We start from the raw sequence: 20,288 nt of genomic DNA, 5'->3' as shown, positions 1-20,288 counted from the left end.
ATCCCTGGACACGTGTTTCCAGGTAGTTGCCTCTCGTCAGCAGGGAGTAGGTGAGTGTGTAGGTTTGCTGTGTAGGCTGCTAAAATAAGTGTTCTCAGGTAAAGTACCTCTCGTAGCGCGCAGGTGCACCTCGGGCATAGGTGTACCTGCCGACGCTGACTTCAGGGACCACAATTCTTTGGGGTGACACGCTGGTAGGTAGAGCAGTGTGCGACCAATTGGACTTTTGCTAATTTTCAGGCTCCTTGAGCCGATGGAGCTGACGAGCTCATGGTTACGCACCTGCACGCTACGAGTGGTACTTTACCTGAGAACACTTATTTTAGCAGCCTACACAGCAACCCTACACACTGACCTACTCCCTGCTGACGAGAGGCAACTACCTCGAAACACGTGTCCAGGGATGGCTAACGCTACACTTACTTGCACTCATGACTCGGGCATAGGCGTACCCGCCGACGCTGACTTCAGGGACCACAATTCTTTGGGGCGACACGCTGGTAGGTAGAGCAGTGTGCGACCAATTGGACTTTTGGTAATATTCAGGCTCCTTGAGCCGGTGGAGCTGACGAGCTCATGGTTACGCACCTGCGAGCTACAAGAGGTACTTTACCTGAGAACACTTATTTTAGCAGCCTACACAGCAACCCTACACACTCACCTACTCCCTGCTGACGAGAGGCAACTACCTCGAAACACGTGTCCAGGGATGGCTAACGCTACACTTACTTGCACTCATGACTCGGGCATAGGCGTACCCGCCGACGCTGACTTCAGGGACCACAATTCTTTGGGGCGACACGCTGGTAGGTAGAGCAGTGTGCGACCAATTGGATTTTTGCTAATATTTAGGCTCCTTAAGCCGGTGGAGCTGACGAGCTCATGGTTACGCACCTGCGTGCTACGAGAGGTACTTTAACTGAGAACACTTATTTTAGCAGCCTACACAGCAACCCTACACACTCACCTACTCCCTGCTGACGAGAGGCAACTACCTCGAAACACGTGTCCAGGGATGGCTAACGCTACACTTACTTGCACTCATGACTCGGGTATAGGCGTACCCGCCGACGCTGACTTCAGGGACCACAATTCTTTGGGGCGACACGCTGGTAGGTAGAGCAGTGTGGGACCAATTGGACTTTTGCTAATATTCAGGCGCCTTGAGCCGGTGGAGCTGACGAGCTCATGGTTACGCACCTGCGCGCTACGAGAGGTACTTTACCTGAGAACACTTATTTTAGCAGCCTACACAGCAACCCTACACACTCACCTACTCCCTGCTGACGAGAGGCAACTACCTCGAAACACGTGTCCAGGGATGGCTAACGCTACACTTACTTGCACTCATGACTCGGGCATAGGCGTACCTGCCGACGCTGACTTCAGGGGCCACAATTCTTTGGGGTGACACGCTGGTAGCTAGAGCAGTGTGCAACCAATTGGATTTTTGCTAATATTCAGGCTCCTTGAGCCGGTGGAGCTGATGAGCTCATGGGTACGCACCTGCGCGCTACGAGAGGTACTTTTACTGAGAACACTTATTTTAGCAGCCTACACAGCAACCCTACACACTCACCTACTCCCTGCTGACGAGAGGCAACTACCTCGAAACACGTGTCCAGCGATGGCTAACGATACACTTACTTGCTCTCATGACTCGGGCATAGGCGTACCCGCCGACGCTAACTTCGGGGACCACAATTCTTTGGGGCGACACGCTGGTGGGTAGAGCAGTGTGCGACCAATTGGACTTCTCCTGTATAAAGTGGTTAAGCTGGCTTGGCTGAGGCGGAATCACTTGTTTACTGTTCATCGAGCCTATCTATCCCCTCAAAGGCTATCTAAATTTCAGATTTAAAAATTCTGTAATAAGTGCAATCTCCCTGCAGCCTCCGATGTCCACATGTTTATGGATTGTCCACTTATTAACACCTTTTGGCAGGAAGTAAAGAATACTTTGGACTCTATTCTTAAGATATCCATATCTGTTACATTGCCGTTAATAATATTTAGGGTGGACGATAATATCACGGGGCAGGCAAAGTGTTTCTTGTTTTATGCAATTCTGCTGGCCAGACGGCAGATTTGCAAATTTTGGGTTGACCAGAAGGCACCATCACATGCAGGCTGGCTAATGTCCCTATATGACACATCGAAGGTGGACTTGGCCAGATCATGTGGCCAACGTAACCTCACCTTTTGTAACTTGCTGGTTCAGTGGAGGTAGAAAGGCTTGGCAGACCTTCCGGGTTTTTTTTTTTTTCCCGGGTCCGATGATTATGCCATCATACTCCAAGGTTCCTTAGTGGTTCCTACTGAAAGGCTTACTAAGTCTAGATGGAGTAGTGAGGGGATTGGTGTGCCCTCTTATTTTTCTCCTCCCCCATAATATCCCGCAGAACGTTTTTCGCCGGTCTGTGTTTTACTGGTGTTCGGGTCTGGGAGATAATTATAACAAGTACCAGACGACTTCCAAGGTGATCGGCGTCTCTTTTTGGGATTGTGGGGCAGGCAAATGAGGACAAAAAAAAAAAAAGAGAGTTCAGGGGAAGGGGCCACACAACAGACCGTGCGGGGCAGGCAGGAGGAGCAGTTGCAGCACAACAGATCAGGGACGGCAGAAGAGTGTGGCAGTAAAATGGACCATGGCGGACAGGAGGCAGGGGATAGGGGCATGGCATGTGGACAGGCAAGGTGGAGGTGTAGGTGGCAGGGACAGGTTACAGTCATCTGACAATGCTAGGCAGGTGGGAGGGGAGTGACAACTCAACAGAACACTCAGAGTAGATAGGAGTGACAGGTCCATGGAACATGGTGGGCAAAAAGGATGGAAAAGGGGCATGCACAAAGACATCGGAGGGCAGGGGGAAGGAGAATAGGGTCAGCAAGCTAAGCACAGAGGCTAAGCAGGAGGTCAATGATGGAGCATAGAATTGGGCAATGGAGGGCAGGAGGAGTGGACTGGTACATCATGCTAAATGGAGGGCAGTGGCAGCACATCAGACCATGCATGGCAGGAGGGAGGAGGCTAGTCCATGGATTCAGACAGCAGAGGATAGGGAGGAGGTGGATGGGGCAGCAAGCTAACTGTTCAGAGAAGGTGGGTATTAGGAACTTGATTGTTTTTAAAATGTGTGTCTGTGCGAACTACTTAAAATATGAACAAGTATGCAGCATAATCTCACTTTTATTCAGGAAGAAGAGGATGTTTGTGACTGTGACTCCAGGCTCACTTGGCAGAAACACCCCCTGACCCTCCACCCCCCATCGCAAAATGTAACACCCATGAAAAGGGTAGGTGAACGCAGTGTTATAGAGAACATAGTCCTGAGAGCACGATTGAAAATGAAAACTAGATATAGTGTATGGTATAAACTATGCACCAAAAAGTGTGATTTAAGATGAACCAGCCGTGAAATATAATATGCAATACATTGTGCGCAATAACAGATTAATTGGAGACCGCAAGATAGCACAGGCACCAGCGCGCGCTATGCGATATGCGCCTTGGAGTGCAATATGCACAAGGCAGTGTTGTGTAACCTAACTAGCCTCTAAAGTTGTAATATAAAATATGTGCTGTGGAGTGTAACGTCGCATATGCACTGTGACAAAGATATGGATCCCAGATTGTAATATGTATGGCATAGCGCTGTGCATTATAACATAGGCATCGAGGAAGGCAGGTTAGATGGGGAATTATATAACCCGTGTGAAGGCAAGTGTGGCATGAGATATTCACGGGGTGGTGTTACAGTGCACATTGGCTAGAGAGTGTCATAGCATACGCACTAGCTGGTGGAATACAACACAGAGGTGTGTGGCACTCGGCGGGCACTGGTGGGTGGAACACAGCATTGGGCTCAGCCAGGAGCGTGCTGTGACTCTCAAGTGAGGTTTGTCTCCTTTCCAGAGAGTAAAATAAAAAGTATTACACATCCGGCGGTGGATGTGTGTTTTATTAACCGTGAGGGGGGTTTCTTGCATAGTTTTTGTCGAATTTTTGTCAAATACCCTTTGAATGGCTTGGTGTGCGTGTGCATTAAATGTGCCCGTCAATAGCTACCCATGTTTGTATAAATAAATGACAAGGGTGTCTACTTGGAGAGAACCCACCGGCGGGGGCACCGGGATTAGGCACAGTAGGGCGTCAGACATGTCACAGCTTCACTAGCGGTGTAAATACATTCCACGTGGATTCATTGTATGCATAGTCGCCTTTTAATGAATATCACGCAAATCGACATGGTGATAGGTACATACGGTTTGTCCAGCATGTCCTAGGGGTTTCTATAAATATATTTTTAACAAAAATAATAAAAAACAATGGCCGGCCCCGGGGGATGGGGTCCCCGGGGCCATAAGTGGCCTGAGGAGGGGGGCAACGCAGCCTCCCTCCTAAAGAATTCTAAAAAAAAAAGGCCATGCCCCGGGGGTTGGGGTCCCTGGGGCCGATTAAGGCCTTGGGAGGGGGGCCACGCGGCCCCCTTCCAAATAAAAAAAAAATAAAAAATTAGGAGGCAGGCCCTGGGGTATGGGGTCCCCCGGGCCAATAAATTAGAAAAAGAAGGGGGGCCACACAGCCCCACTTCTTAAAAAAATAAAACAAATAAAAGACCGGCATCGCGCCGGATGCCACGCCCCCTCCTTGCAGCACTCTGCAAACGCGCTCCCTGGCGAGTTGTAAGTTGGGGAATTAATTCCCCTTCAATACTGAGGGTCCCTGAGGGCCAACTAGCCCAACAGGTATCTCCAGTATGCGCCAGGGAGCTGCGTTGCAGACAGATGTTCTGAGGCCACGCCCCTTTTTACACCTCTCTGCAACGCAGCTCTGTGGCGCGTACTGGAGGTACCTAGTGGGCTAGTTTGACCCTAGGGACCCTTAGGATTCAAGGTGACTTAATCTCTCAACTTAGAACGGCCACAGGGCGTGTTTACACAGTGGTGAAGGGAGGGGACAGGGTCTGAGGTGACGTGTGCAAACACGCCCTATGGCACGTTTTAAATTGGGGATATAACTCCCCTTCAATCCTGAGGGCCCCTGAGAGCTAACTAGCCTACCAGGTGCTTCCAGTAAGCACCACTGAGCTGCATTGCAGAGAGGTGGTCAAGGCCGTGCCACTTTTTACACCTCTCTGCAACGCAGCTCTGTGGCGCTTACTGGAGGTACCTAGTGGGCTAGTTGGACCCTAGGGACCCTCAGGATTCAAATGAACTTAATCTCCCAACTAAAAACGGCCACAGGGCGTGTTTACACAGTGGTGAAGGGACGGGACGGGGCCTGAGTTAACGTGTGCAAACGCGCCCGTGGCGCATTTTAAGATGGGGAAATAATTCACCTTCAATCCTGAGGGACCCTGGGGGCCAACTAGCCCACCAGGTGCTTCCAGTGAGCGCCACTGCGCTGCGTTGCAGAGAGGTGGTCTACGCCGTGCCCCTTTTTACATCTCTCTGCAACGCAGCTCTGTGGCGCTTACTGGAGGTACCTAGTGGTCTAGTTACACCCTAGGGACCCTCAGGAATCAAGGGGACTTAATCTCCCAACTTAAAATGGACACAGGGCGTGGGGAAGGGAGGGGACGGGGCCTGAGGTGACATGTGCAAACACGCCCTGTGGCACATTTTAAGAGGTAGTTTTAATCCCCCTGCCCTATTATATACTAGGGGCTTACAGAGGAGGTCATGCTAATCACAGGGGGACCCCAACGCATAGTGTTCCCTAGTGTATGTAGGTGTTTTTACTGTATTCTAAGTGTCTTTTAACATAGCACTGGCTCTAGGACTGGTTAGTCAGACTCAGTTACCACCAGTATCCGTCTGAAAAAGTTGAGGGTACAGGATGATTTTGCAACAAGGCTTATTTCTGCTCTTCTGTTTGTTCTTTCTGCATGTTATCCTTCTTCCTGCACTTTTCTTCGTCTTGAGGACTTCTGTTGCTTCTTTCTGCATTTCTTTTTTTTCTTTCGGTGCATTTTTCTTCTTTCTTCACATGTCCTATCTCTGTAGGCATGAAATTCACTGAAAACACCATAGGTTTCAGGCACGTTATAGTTAGAAATTAGCATTTAAAAACCTTAGAAATTCACAGAAAAAAACATAGGTTTCAGGGGCGTTATAGTTAGCTGGACTTTTCACTCGTACAAAACCATTGAAATTCCCCCTTTATAGTTAGTTCAGCTAACTATAACTCACGCGCCCGCAATGCACTGCTGATGACGTCACATATTACATCACTCATGACATGGTCAGTGACATCACTCATGACATCTCAAATGACATCACTGATGACATCATCCTTGTGATAGAGTGGCAGACCCCCTCTCACCCTAATATAACCTTTGATACTCACATTCAAAAATAGAAACTAAAATTTTCAAAACAATGGACATACCAATACCACTTACAACAACCTATTCAGTAATTCTAAGATCCACATACACATCCACTCATTCACCAACAGTCCTATACAGTCACTCATACATGTATTCACTCATCATATGTACTCATACACCTATACATCCTGTTACACAACACCACTCATCCATAGAGTTACTCACACACATAGTCACTCATGCTAATAAAGAATCAAACATCCATTTACTTGCATATACAGTTATACACACACCACCACCCTTACTTCTACAGAAACTTACACATACTTAGTCTTTTAAACAATCACTTATAGAAACACATAGTTATTCATACAGGAACTCTTCCAATCTCTCACTTTCACATATAGTCACATATACTAATTTAAAACATATGTAGTTACTCATAAAGACACTATTGAGACAGTCATTCACTCACTAACACACCCATACACACACTCATCCACCCTTACAGTCCTGCACACATGCTGTCTTCAACACATACAAACAGTGAGTCACTCATTCATGTACCTATGCACTACGTATATATATATGTACTTTATTTAGATATAAAAATATCCTTAAAAGAGCACCACAAAGTTACGACAGCAATACATATAAAAAGAAACAACAAAAACCTTAGCATAAGAGCAGTGGTTGTTAAAAACTTCGAATTACAATAAAAGCTTCACTGATATATAAATGGTAAAAAAAACTTGATGTGCAAAATGCAATGACAAGCATAACGTTTAAAATACATTTGATATCAGGTGTTTGACAGACAACCATAAATACAAACCAATATTTCATAAAAATGACAGCTGATTATGCAAAACATCAATCAAGTAAAAGTGGTGTTAGCAGCATTTGAGAGATTACAGGATGAGATGAAGTAGCTCTTAAAAATGGCATAATACCATACCAGACCCATTACTGCCTAAGAGTGTGGTAAGCATTTCGTAAAAAGGTTGTAAAAGCAATATTTAGACTTGTGTTTTCTGGCATTAGAGCTGCAACAATTGCTTGTCTGCACTACGTAATACCCCCCACCGAACCATACAGACACTCAGACACTCATACTGATACTCAAAAAACCAACTAATAACCTATATAGACACTCATGTAGGTACTCACCAACCCATGCAGCCACTTATACACAAAGTGAGAGACTGATACAGATATTTACATATTTAAACATTACTCACTAAGCCATGTATTCACTAAGATACACTTAATCAGTCAGTTATACAATCAATTTTTCAAGAACAAATCATCCATTTAGACACTTATATTCCCATTTATTCTTCCATCGACCTTGAGATACACATATATAAAACATATTTAATTTTCAGAAAAACACACATTCACTGGATGATGTCATCAGTGATGTCATCTGTGATGTCATTTGAGATGTCCCAGTGATGTCATGAGTGATGTCACTGACCATGTCATGAGTGATGTAATATGTGACATCATCAGAAGTGCATTGCGGGCGCGCAAGTTATCGTTAGCTGAACTAACTATAACAGGGGAATTTCAATGGTTTTGTACAAGTGAAAAGTCCAGCTAACTATAATGCCTCTGAAACCTATGGTCTTTTCAGTGAAAAAAAAAAAATATATATATATATATTCCAATCGCCATTCACTCTCCAGTTGAGGCACCACACATCAGCATTTTTTCAACCTTTATTCCTCACGGGTGGCAGGGAAAACGACAACTTCATGTCGCAATTGTAGAGACCAAACGCGTTTTAGGCTTCTTCAGCCCTTGTTCACTGGTGTCGTCAGGAGGGAGAGTTTCACAGTTTCGCGCCATGTTTGCAGCGCTAAATATTCAATTGCGGCCGTAGTGGGCGTGGCTACATTGCACTCTGGTCTTAGTAGTTTGTATTGCAAATAATGTGCCTCAATGTCTCCTTTCAAAATTAAAATCCTATAGTAGGTATGCTGACAATGGAACCATCGTGTCCTCGCCAGTGTTCACCTTGAGATCGGTCTCGCTGTTCCACACAACACCGCTTATCCGCTTCACACGGTGTCAGGAGCCGCTGTATCAGCGGCGGGGTGCCTCGCGACCCGAGCAGGGCCGCTACATATTCCAATCGCCATTCACTCTCCAGTTGAGGCACCACACATCAGCGTTTTTTCAACCTTTATTCCTCACGGATGGCAGGGAAAACGACAACTTCATGTCACAATTGTAGAGACCAAACGCGTTTCAGGCTTCTTCAGCCCTTGTTCACTGGTGTCGTCAGGAGGGAGAGTTTCACAGTTTCGCGCCATGTTTGCAGCGCTAAATATTCAATTGCGGCCGTAGTGGGCGTGGCTACATTGCACTCTGGTCTCAGTATATATATATATATATATATGAAGCAACTCGCAATTCTTTTTCCTTGGAGGAAAATCACGGGCACAGACCACTGTTATACCAAACAGTTTGTTTTATTTATTTCCCAATGTCCAGACGCGTTTCGGCCATCCAAGCGGCCTTGATCACCTGACCACACGCATTGACAGACCCACTATTTAAAGTGCTAGTGCTCATTACATTTCTAGTAGACATGGAAGAAATACTATTAATCTCGTCATTTATACATGTTCATTCATTGCTAATGCATAACAGAATGCAAAATGTGTACTTGGAAATTCGAAGGCCTAAATGCCTCTATTTATAAGATTCAATATTTCTAAACATTTCCCCTTGTTGGTAATTAATGACAATAGAAAGTTCATTCCATAACATGTAACTACTAATATTGTGCTCACTTAACCGTGTTAAAAAATAAAAGAAACAAATAATTAATTTGTAGACATTTCTACACTAGTCCAACACTCTGTTTAACTCGAGTTAATCAAGTAAGGTGCATAAGTGCAACAGTGTTATAAGGACATAAAGTGACTGATGCTTAGAGGTGCAAATTTTGCGAACTGTGGTAGGAGACATAGACATATGTAGGGCAGTAAACAAGTTGACATGAGTTTTTAAAGTGCAATAGTAAGATAATAGGCTAAAATATGGCTTGTGACATATTTAAAATGATCAATAAAAAAGACACCTGGTAAATAAAAACCTACCCTGCAGCATCTTAAAAACCAATCACTAAAAATATTTGTTCATAGACAACAAGCCCAAGAGCCATCGAATGCATGTGTGACATTTCCAGGGGGAGAGGTACCCTGTATCAATACATTACTACCAGACAAGATTATTAAACTCATAAAAAAGTGTAAAGTTCCTCTGTTACATTGAGACCCCCCGGCCATTTTGAATCAAACTCTAATATGTACTGGGTTTCCAAGCGACGTAAGGTGGCCTCTCTGTTTCCACCCCTTCGCTTCTGGGGAACTGATTCAATGGCAAAGTACCTAAGACATTTGGGGTTACTTTCGTGCACTTTTTCAAAGTGTCTGGCTACAGGGTAATTCTGGTCCTTGTTAACAATAGCTCTAATATGCTGCAAGATTCGCTTATGGACTGCCATTTTGGTGCTGCCTATGTATTTTAAGGGGCAATCACATTGTAACACATAGACACAAAAATCCAATTTGCATGTAAGATTTTGTTTAATTTCCCTTTGAGTATCCGAAAAAGCCGTTCAGTATGTCTTAGTGTTTGCACCAAACTGGCAGGCCTTGCAGGATGAGCATTTAAAAAAGCCTTTTCTTGTAGGTAACCACGGCTGCTTTTTAAAGCTCTCTTGGCTATTGTCAGTTAACATATTCCCCATGCTTCGGGACTTACGGAAGCTGATTGGAGGATTTGAGGGCATAAGACAACCAATCACTGGATCTTCACAAATTAAATGCCAATTCTTTCTCATAATGCTCCTCAATTCTTTTTCTTGTTTGGAATATGTTAAAATAAGACGCACGGGCTCACTGTTAGGGTCTAAAACCTCTCTTTTTCTGTATTCTAGAAGTTCTTCCCTGGGTTTTAATTGGGCCTTTTTCTTGGCGGCTTCCAATACTTCGTAGCTATACCCTCTTGCTAAAAACCTAGTCATGCTTTCCCTTAGTTTTTGTTCCGCATCCTTAGGATTACTGCAAATACGGCGGATGCGGAGCATCTTCCCATAGGGTATACTTCTTATTAAATGTGGGGGATGTGAGCTGGTGGCATGGAGTAGTGTATTGCCAGCCGTAGGTTTTCTAAAAAGGGTAGTAGTTAAAATGTTATTGGATACTAAAACCTGTACATCTAAAAATGTCACTGAGTGATCACTGATATTAGAGGTAAAAGAAAGATTAAGATCATTACAGTTGATATCCTTGACAAAATTTATTGCACTGTCCTTTGTACCTTGCCAAATGATAAAAAGATCGTCACTATAGCGGAACCAAGAGATCACATTTTGAGTAAAGACATGTTTGTATTGGTGTCTGACCACCAGCTCCTCCCACCAGCCCATGAATAGACAGGCATAGCTGGGGGAGAAGCTGGCCCCCATTGCTACTCCTCGTATCTGTTGATAAAATTGCCCATTAAACAAAAAGAAGTTGTTTTCTAAGCAAAAGGATAGCATGTTCAATAGCATTCTTGTGTGGTCAGCATATTCCATTTGTCTTGTACTCAAATAAAATTCCACTGCTCTTAGTCCATCCTTGTGTTTGATGCAGGTATAGAGGGAACATACGTCCAATGTGACTAACAGGTGACCTTCTCTCCATCTTAGGTTGTTGATTTTTTTGAGGAAATCCCCTGTGTCCTGGATATATGAGTTTAACTTTTTCATATGATCTTGCAGAAAATAGTCAATATACCGTGATAAGTTCTCAAGGGGGCCATCACAGGCAGCAATAATCGGTCGTCCCGGAGGGACCGTCAAATTTTTATGCACTTTGGGGATGAAGTATATGTATGGTACTAATGGATGTTCTTTTTTAATAAACTTGAATTCTTCCCAACTTAAAAGACCCAAGCTTTTCCATGCCAATAAATTTTTGAACAATGTCTCTTGTGCATTTTTGTATTTGAGTGGCGTACTCTTGCTGTAACATACTACATCATCCAATTGCCTGTAGGCTTCCTTGAGATACTCTACTGTCGGCCAAAGAACTATGTTCCCTCCTTTATCTGAATTACGGATAACTAGTTCCGCCTTCTGTAGTTTGGAGATCAACTGTTTGAATTTTCCTTGTTGATGAAAGTACTTTCTTTTTCTTACTGTATTGCTAGCATGTGTTAGCTTCTTTAATTGGACTGCCACATGCTCACTAAAGGTGTCTAAGCCATCGTGGGAGGAGATAGGAATGAATTTAGATTTTGGTTTGAAGGGTGTATGAGGTTTGGTTTGATTCACCAACGGGGACAGTTCACCTGTTTCCACACTTTCCCCAGCTGTTTCTAGTTGGTGCAGGTCTGAAAATAAGGCCAAGTCAGAAACTTGAAGACCAGTAAGATTAGTTGTGCTCTGCAGCCCGTTATCTATTTCCTTTGATGGTTTTAACATATGAAATTTTTTGAGTTTCAATTTTCTGATGAATAAATACACATCCGCTCTTGTTTGAGTGTATTTGAAATTAGATTCAGGGCAATAGCTTAAGCCCAGGCTTAGTAATTGATTTTCTGCTTTGGTCAGTTTTATTTGCCCTAAATTAATGATGGTTCTGACCTCCTGGGCCTTGTATTCACTGATCTCATTTTCTAGTATCTTCGGGCGTGCCCGCGGCCTCACTTCTTTGGCTCGCCGCTGTTTATTCGCCCGGCGCCTGGCCCTTCTCCTTTGACATTTTGTGGAGCCGTTGTACTTTGTGGTCTTGGCCTCAGTGTCTCCCTTCTCCCCTGTTTTAAAATGTCCAGCTCTTCCCCCACCGTCATCTTTATTCCCATGGTATTCCTTACACCTTCATTGTCGGATTCACTCTCCAACGACGAGCTAGACGGTGAGGAAAACTCTATTTGTTCTTTCTGCTTCCCTTTTCTCCCATCATGTCTTTTATTGGCAGTCGCTACTCTCAATGAGTCATAATGTCGTGAGAAAGTAAAAATCTGGCCGTTGGTGTAATCGTCACGATCTCTTTTGAATTTCCATATTTTTCGTGCTTTTATTTTTTCCTCCTCTTTGTCAAGCCTGCTGTTCATTTCTTCCCTCCACTTGCTTTCTTGTTGGGGGTCATTACCTTGTTGCTTGATATACGCTTCCTGGGTATCAATTTTTGTTATCAATTCCGCCCCATCTATTTCCGCATATTTGACGAGGATCTGAACTAAACGCCTCGAGGATTCCAGGTTACACTCACCCCATTCGGCCATCATCAGGGGATTGGGCGTCTCATAGCTCGGGGCTAACATGATGCGTAGCCCCCTTGGAATCCTGCCAATGTCCAGATATCTCTTTAGAGAGCGAGCCTCCCACCATTTCGCTGTTTCTCGCCTTTTTAACTGTTCCAATATTTTAAATTGCTCTTTCAGCGCAGTTGGCTCATTACTAGTCTCCTTCTGTACCTCCGTTCGTTTGGTTGCCTCCCCTTCTAAGGCATCAGAAAATATTTCATCGGCAGCAAGCTCACGGGCTCTGCGCGCGTCAGCCGACATCTTAAGTTACGGGTTTAAAACAAACTGTTCACTGCACAGTGGGGGCCTTATCATGCATGCGAAAGAAAGACCTTATCTCCCGCGTCTGCTTCCCCCAATGTGGGTATACCTCCCACTCGGAAACCCAAATGTCAATGACACAAAGTTCCTCTTACGGCGTGTGGAAGCGGACTTCTCTCGATGCACCCTCCGTTAGGTGCCCGCTCCCCCGAGCGGCCACACAATCAAACGAGGGAGCACCTTCTCACGCCTCACACTACAGCCGGATCGTGTCGTGTCGTATTACTCCTTGGTTGGTTTCCGAGGGGCTGAGCCTATCTCCTTCCTCGGACTCCACGGAGTGCCCCAGGGGTCCCCGCCGTCATTCACCACGGGCCCGTGGCGGTATCCGCTCGGCGACCTCGTAGGCAGTCAGCTGGTTATGGCAAAACCTCTATCCAGGATGGGGTCTGTGAACCGGCAACAGCCATTCACCGGTAAAACTGGAAGCAACTCGCAATTCTTTTTCCTTGGAGGAAAATCACGGGCACAGACCACTGTTATAACAAACAGTTTGTTTTATTTATTTCCCAATGTCAAGACGCGTTTCGGCCGTCCAAGCGGCCTTGATCACCTGACCACACGCATTGACAGACCCACTATTTAAAGTGCTAGTGCTCATTACATTTCTAGTAGACATGGAAGAAATACTATTAATCTCGTCATTTATACATGATCATTCATTGCTAATGCATAACAGATACCAAAAATGTGTACATGTTATAGTTAGGTGGATATTTCACTCAAAAACCAATGAAATTCCCCCGTTATAGTTAGTTCAGATAACTATAACTCGCGCGCCCGCAATCCTGCTCATGACGTCACATATTACATCACTCATGACATGGTCAGTGGCATCACTCATGACATCACTGATGACATCATCCTTGTGATAGAGTGGCGGTCGCGCGAGTTATAGTTATCTGAACTAACTATAACGGGGGAATTTCATTGGTTTTTTACGAGTGAAATATCCACCTAACTATAACATGTGTGAAACCTATGGTTTTTTAAGTGAATTTGCAAGGTTTTTTAAATGCTAATTCCTAACTATAACATGTGTGAAACCTATGGTTTTTTCAGTGAATTTGTACGTTTTTTTATATGCTAAGCTATGTATGTATTATTATTTTTTTATATATTTATTTTACAATAAAGGACGTATTACATTTTTTTTTTTGGGGGGGCTTTTCACCATGCGCACACGGTGCGCGCACCCCCGCGATTTAAAAAAAAAAGAAATGAAAAAAAAGTCTGCCTTCGGGGTCCTTCAGGGACCCCCTGACAAAGGCTAGGGGGTCAGGAACTCTCTACCCTGCTCCCTTTTCACGTTCGCCACCTTCCTTTTTCACTCTCGCACTGAAAACAAACAAAATTGCGGCCGACACTTCCTGATTTCGACCGACTCGAATGTTGACTAACATGTAACCACCAATCAGAATTATGCTCGCGCACGTTAGGGTGCTCGCACGGTGCGCGCACGGTGCGCGACTATAGATATGTATGTGCTTTTAACTGCAATTTTCTCAGGAACTACTGAACAGATTGACTCCATATATGCAAAAGGCACATCCCTGACCTGAGGACTACCTCTCTGCCGAATTTCAAGTAATTCTGTTCAGCCGTTCGGGCTGTACCTTCGACTAAAGGTCCTATGGGAAAATGCATGGGGAAAACACGTTTTGGGACCCCCCTTTTTTCTCGGCCCCCGCTTGACGAATCCCCCCGAGACTTTCAGGGCAGGAGCTGAGTTTTGAAAATTTCGCAAAGATTCGTCAACCGGCGCCAAAGTTATTCAAAATAGGATTTTTAGATTTCCTATGGAAACACGGTCCTAACTATAACTATCTACTGTAGATAATAAAAATGAATAATAGCTGCATCTCATTAATTGAGTCTAATGTAAATAACGTACAGCTAAATAATTTAGTGTAAAAAGGCTATCCTATAATCAGAGAGTGATGTACAACAGTATTGTAAAGTTATCCATAATTATGTTCATTAGTTGGAATTCTACTAATCAACAATGACTATGGAAAGTCATTGTTTAATCCATTTACATGTGTTTTCAGTTTAAAAACTCATTGTTGTACTTTTTCGTATAGTCTTGTCTGTGTATTCGCTAACGCTGTGTAGATTCAGGGATTATCCACACAAAATCATTAGCAGTGTGCCATTATCCCCTTGAAATGTGCTGTTGGTTTTAATGTGTTTACAGTGAAATGTGCTTCTGTGCTCATTTACTCTCACTTTGATCTCCTGTGTTGTCATTCCAATGTATCTGAGATTGCATGGACATGTGATAATATATATTACATGTTTTGTGTTGTAGTTGGTGTGATTTCAGAATTGCCATTTATATTGTATGCTCAGATCTAATTCCTTCGCTTGAATTGTCAAAGAACAAACATTACACTGGCCACAAGGGAAGTGGTCTGTAATGGGGACCATAACCCAACTTACTTACTGTTATTGATTCAGCCGGGGCAATGATTTTTGATGTCACATGGACCAGTTTACTTCCTATTTTATGAACAATTTTGCAGGCGAACAATGTAATTCCAAACTGAGTAAGCCTGCGTTAAGTATGTACCAATTTCTTTTGAACACAGAGCAGCAAATGGTATTACATAGATGATCCTTTCTTTTGGTGGTTTGATATTGACTTCGAGTAATGCATGCTGACATTGAAAAAGAGACTACTCTCCTACTGGGACAGAGAATACTCTGACATCAGAAAAAGAATACATTGCCACTTGAACAGTGAACCGTGCCGGCTCCTCAGTTAAGATGGAGGAGCGTCGCCCCACTGCTCTCTGATCAGTGCAAAAACGAAAAATAAAATGATAATAACACAATGTTATTATCAATTTTTTTTCACCACTGAGCCAGCATAGGGCAGGGCAGGGATGGACGGTCGTAACACAGGGAGGAGTGGTGGGCACCATAAGTGCGCATGATGGTTTGGCCAGCCATCTTAGGACAACCAAACCGACATCCACACTTAGCATTCATCCACCCGGCTGCGTTGCACAGCTGGGTGGAGAACTGTCCCAGGCTTCCAGGCACTGTCTGAGTGGCAAATCAGGCTGCTGAGACCAATCACGATGCTGCTGTCATGCTGATAATACTATAACCAGCATAACAGCAGCATCGTGATTGGTGTAGTTGAGTCAGGGAGCCTGTGTGGTTCTGGGAGTCAGGAACAGAAGAGAATGGAGGAGAGGCAGATGCTGACAGGGCCCCAAACATTGCCCCAGGGTGATTGAGCCCAGTGGGTATAGTGGCTCGGGCACATGTTATGCCCCACTATGCTTCTATTGCTCGACATGGTGCATGGCAACTGGACGCGCATGACAGTGGAGGTGCTGCAGTGCAGGGGCATTGCCTTCTGGCTGTGTAGATGAGCCAAAGCATGCCACCGCTGCAAGACCACTGCAGGCACACAGCCAGCCCAGCGGTGAAGTAATAATCTGGTAGTCGGGACGTCGCTTACTTTTCATTTTATTCCTGACCGCCATGGCTGGGGGTCTGCCCTCCAACTCCTAAATTAGGCACTTAGTCTTTCAAACCTTATTTGCCAGAAAGATCAGACATTTTTCAAGTATTTATTCTGCTTTCATTTGATATATGTGAACTTCTGCTCATATTTTCTGTGAATTATTTTTTATTGAAAAGTCTGTTTGATTTGGATTTTCCCACATGATTGCAGGTCTTTTTGTAAAGTGCCTCTAACACTGAATGAAGATAGCGAATGACCCACACACACTCTGCCAAGTACACCTTCTAGGCTCCTTTGATGACATTTTGTGTATTCTTTTGAAAATGTCTAGGGCAATCTATGAGGAGAATTAGGCCATCATTATGGCTAAAAGATTGGAAGACTTCTGAAAGTGGCCCCTCTCTTTCAAAGTATGCTGATACTGTCGGTGACCCACCAAGAGTGAAGTCAGGAACACAACATCAAGGGAGTCCCCCTTGCTATTCCCTCCAATCCACACTGACACCGAGGCTCTGTACATTGACTGCAAGTCAAGTCAATCTTTATTGTTTGGATAATTAAACGCGTTACATTATAACATATGTAAAACATGTGGCAATCTTTTAAAATAAGTATGCTAAAACATTGATCAAATCAGGTTCTTTTCAGGGCACCTGGGGTCTGATAAAGTGCTTTTTCAAATAAAGTGATTTCCAAAGTAAAGTGCTTTTTCACATAACAGCTTTCCTCTGAATGCTGTTTTTTAACAATCATTTTCCAGCTAGTTTCTCTTCTGCATTTATCATGAATTTTCAAAAACATATATTTAGTTGAATGTTTTCTCCATTTAGACTTTGTATTAATGCCTGCCGACAGGTGTGGATTTCCATCTGGATTAATATGCGTTGACACAGAGATCTCCTCTGTTAGATGAGATCCAAGGAGGATTTGAGTTCTATATTGGAAATCTCCCAAATCTAAATGACATTTATTTATATTTTCAATGTTTTGAAAAGAATTTTCAAAGATAATCCCGCAAAGTATTGGCTCTGTATGCCTGAATAGTCATTCAAGCATGTGATTGTTAGCACAAGTCATTTTTCTTTTGAATATGTGACTCGGATTTGGAGATTTTGTTTATTTGGTTTTCTTTTAATACAGCAGGGCCTACAGGAGTTTACCTGAGTTAAGTTATGTGTAGATCGATTTATGCTTTTTAAAATAGGATCTTAAAGTATTTTGACCTAAGTTTAGGACATGTTTTTAAAAATACTGTGTTATGCTATTCTCTGATTTACCAGTCCAAACTCCAAACTTTTTTGACTTTGTAATGCATTTTTTGGTAGTCAACAAAGTTGTCTATGGATGTAAATGATTTTATTAAGTAAGACAGCTTCATTACCCAGAAGTGCCTCTCACCCATGTGAGAGGTGGAAGGAGTTTTAAGCTTATAACTCTTAACACTGGGCTCTAATTATGGTCCTCAAAGATACTTGAAAAGGATTCCACATGCCAATCCTAGGGAACAGGCTTTTGATCTTAGAAGTGAACGATGTGATGACAAATTGCTATGATTATCAAACATTATGCCTAGGTATTTGTGCTTTGCTGTGATGCCAACAACTTTTTTTGTTCATTGTCGAAGAGTCAGATTCTTTTTTTCTTAGCTTTTTCCCCAAAGATTACTATCTTTATTTTGCTCATATTTGTTTCCATTTTGTGCAATAACATAGATAGTACTTTTTTTAATCCAACTTGGGTTTTACTAAGTGGAACTAAGTCATCAGCATATTAAAGGCTCCCACATTTTCTTGCCTACCAACTTTGGGTGAGGGTGTTTGGGCCATATATTGCTGTTGGTGGATCTCCTATCTAAAGATTAAACAGGAGAGGGGTCAAAACACAACCCTGCTTTAGGCCATTCATAGTGGTAATCTTTGCTAAAATTGTATGGCCATCACCAATTTTGACCCTCATCCTAATAGCTCTATAGAGAAGTTGTATGCCTCCCACTATATTTGCTGGAATGCCCCAGTGGGCCGGTTTTGTCCATAAAAGTATCCTTCAAACTTTATCAAATGCTGATTTGAAATCCTCTAATCATGTGTACAAAATGGTATCTATACGAATGGCCTTCCTTTTGAGAGTGCATAAAGCTAAGTTATTGGGTATTGTTCCCAAGCCTGGGTGGAAAGCTGTTTGATTGATTGAAATTCCTTTGTTTTCTATAGCTAAGGCATCTAGATCGCTTAATTGTAACCCAGCAAAATACTTAGCTTCTCCATCCTGTAGAATGATGTCTATAATTTGCAGAGTGTGATGTATCACCCTTTGTGTAGATATGATTCATTATCAATCCCTTCCATGAGCTTAGGATTTATTTAGTTTGTCACCAGTGGTTTTAAAATGTAATTAATTTTGTGGACCAAAAAAATGGATTTGCTTTAAATAGTGCTTGAGTGAGGCCACTTGGTCCTGCTTCTCCATCAGTGCGGCTGCTTTTAATTATACCTTGAAGTTGAATTGTATCATAAGATAGCAAGTTTTTTTTTTCCTTTGGGCATTTCTGTATCAGGTTTTCTCCCAAGGTCCTGTACTAATGTATGGGCTGTTGTATATTGACTAAGGTCACTAGATTCAAACTGAACTTCAATTTTTATTTTGTTCTGAGACTATAAAGTGCTACTAAGTAGGTTTTCCACAGGTTGCTAAACAGTTTGACTGAGAACTGCCATGGTCAAGTTTATTTATAATCACACAGAATTTTTTTGTTTGTTTTCTAATCCTTAGTGTTATAAAATCTGTTAAAAAAAATTGGTCTTGATAGCATTTTTTGAAGTCCATACATTTTTTGTGTATTTCTTTCTAAGGTTTTGTACTTTCTTATGTTGTAATAGGTTTGCTGTATTTTAGTGATTTTACCTCTCGATTCAAACCTCCAATTTTTGAGCCTTAGTAAACCACTTATTCTTAATTCTACATGGGCCCATAAACTTGCTCCTTTCAGAGCCTAAGGAGGTGAATTTACAGACAAGATTCTTAGTAAATTGTTCCATAATTCTCTTTCTCAGACTCCCATACATTAAACTGCACAACAGGATATGAGAGCATGTTTTACGGTATGATAGAGTCCCATTTTAATCACCTTTAAATTTGCAGTTTGGGGTTTAGTCTGAAAGTTTGCTGTGAGTGATTGCTTTCAGTATAATGTTCAATTCAAAAAGTTCCAATGAAATGTTAATAAGTCGTATCAATGATAGGTTTTCTATTGTGCAATCCAGAATGGAACAGCTTTTAACTGCTGTATGTATGTAATAATTGCTTATTTATCATCCTTGTATCTTCCATTTAGCACTCTTGTTCCCAGGGAGTGACATATTGATAGGAACCTATCTCCCATTGAGTCTAATTTTGGATTAACTGTTATTACTTGTGCTGGAATATTCTTTCTTATCCACTAATAGGATGGAATTGAAATCAAGCTTTATACTCCAGTGAGTATCCTGGTCTTCATATCGTAGATCAATTACATGGTTTTTTAATGTTTCAATGGCTTTTTTCTTTTCTCTAGATGATGGGTTAATATACTTGTTTATCATAATTAGTGATGCTTTATATGGCGACTTCCTGGTCTCAGTTTTTATTATCAACAGTAGGGATTTTCTTATGCAAGGAATTTCAAAATGTTGTTCTGAGGAGATACAGTTTGCTCCACCTCCCTTAAATAGGCCTTTATTTATTTCCCTGTGTGCATGGTTGTGATGCTCAAGGTATCATAGTAAAGGAAAATCATGCCAGCTCCATGTTTCCTATAGTAAAAAGATGTGAAATCTTTTTCAAAACTGTATTATTTCTGAATC

Source organism: Triturus cristatus, chromosome 4_2 (assembly GCF_964204655.1).
Source record: "Triturus cristatus chromosome 4_2, aTriCri1.1, whole genome shotgun sequence".
Taxonomy (NCBI): domain Eukaryota; kingdom Metazoa; phylum Chordata; class Amphibia; order Caudata; family Salamandridae; genus Triturus; species Triturus cristatus.
Note: the sequence above shows the minus strand (reverse complement) of the source record.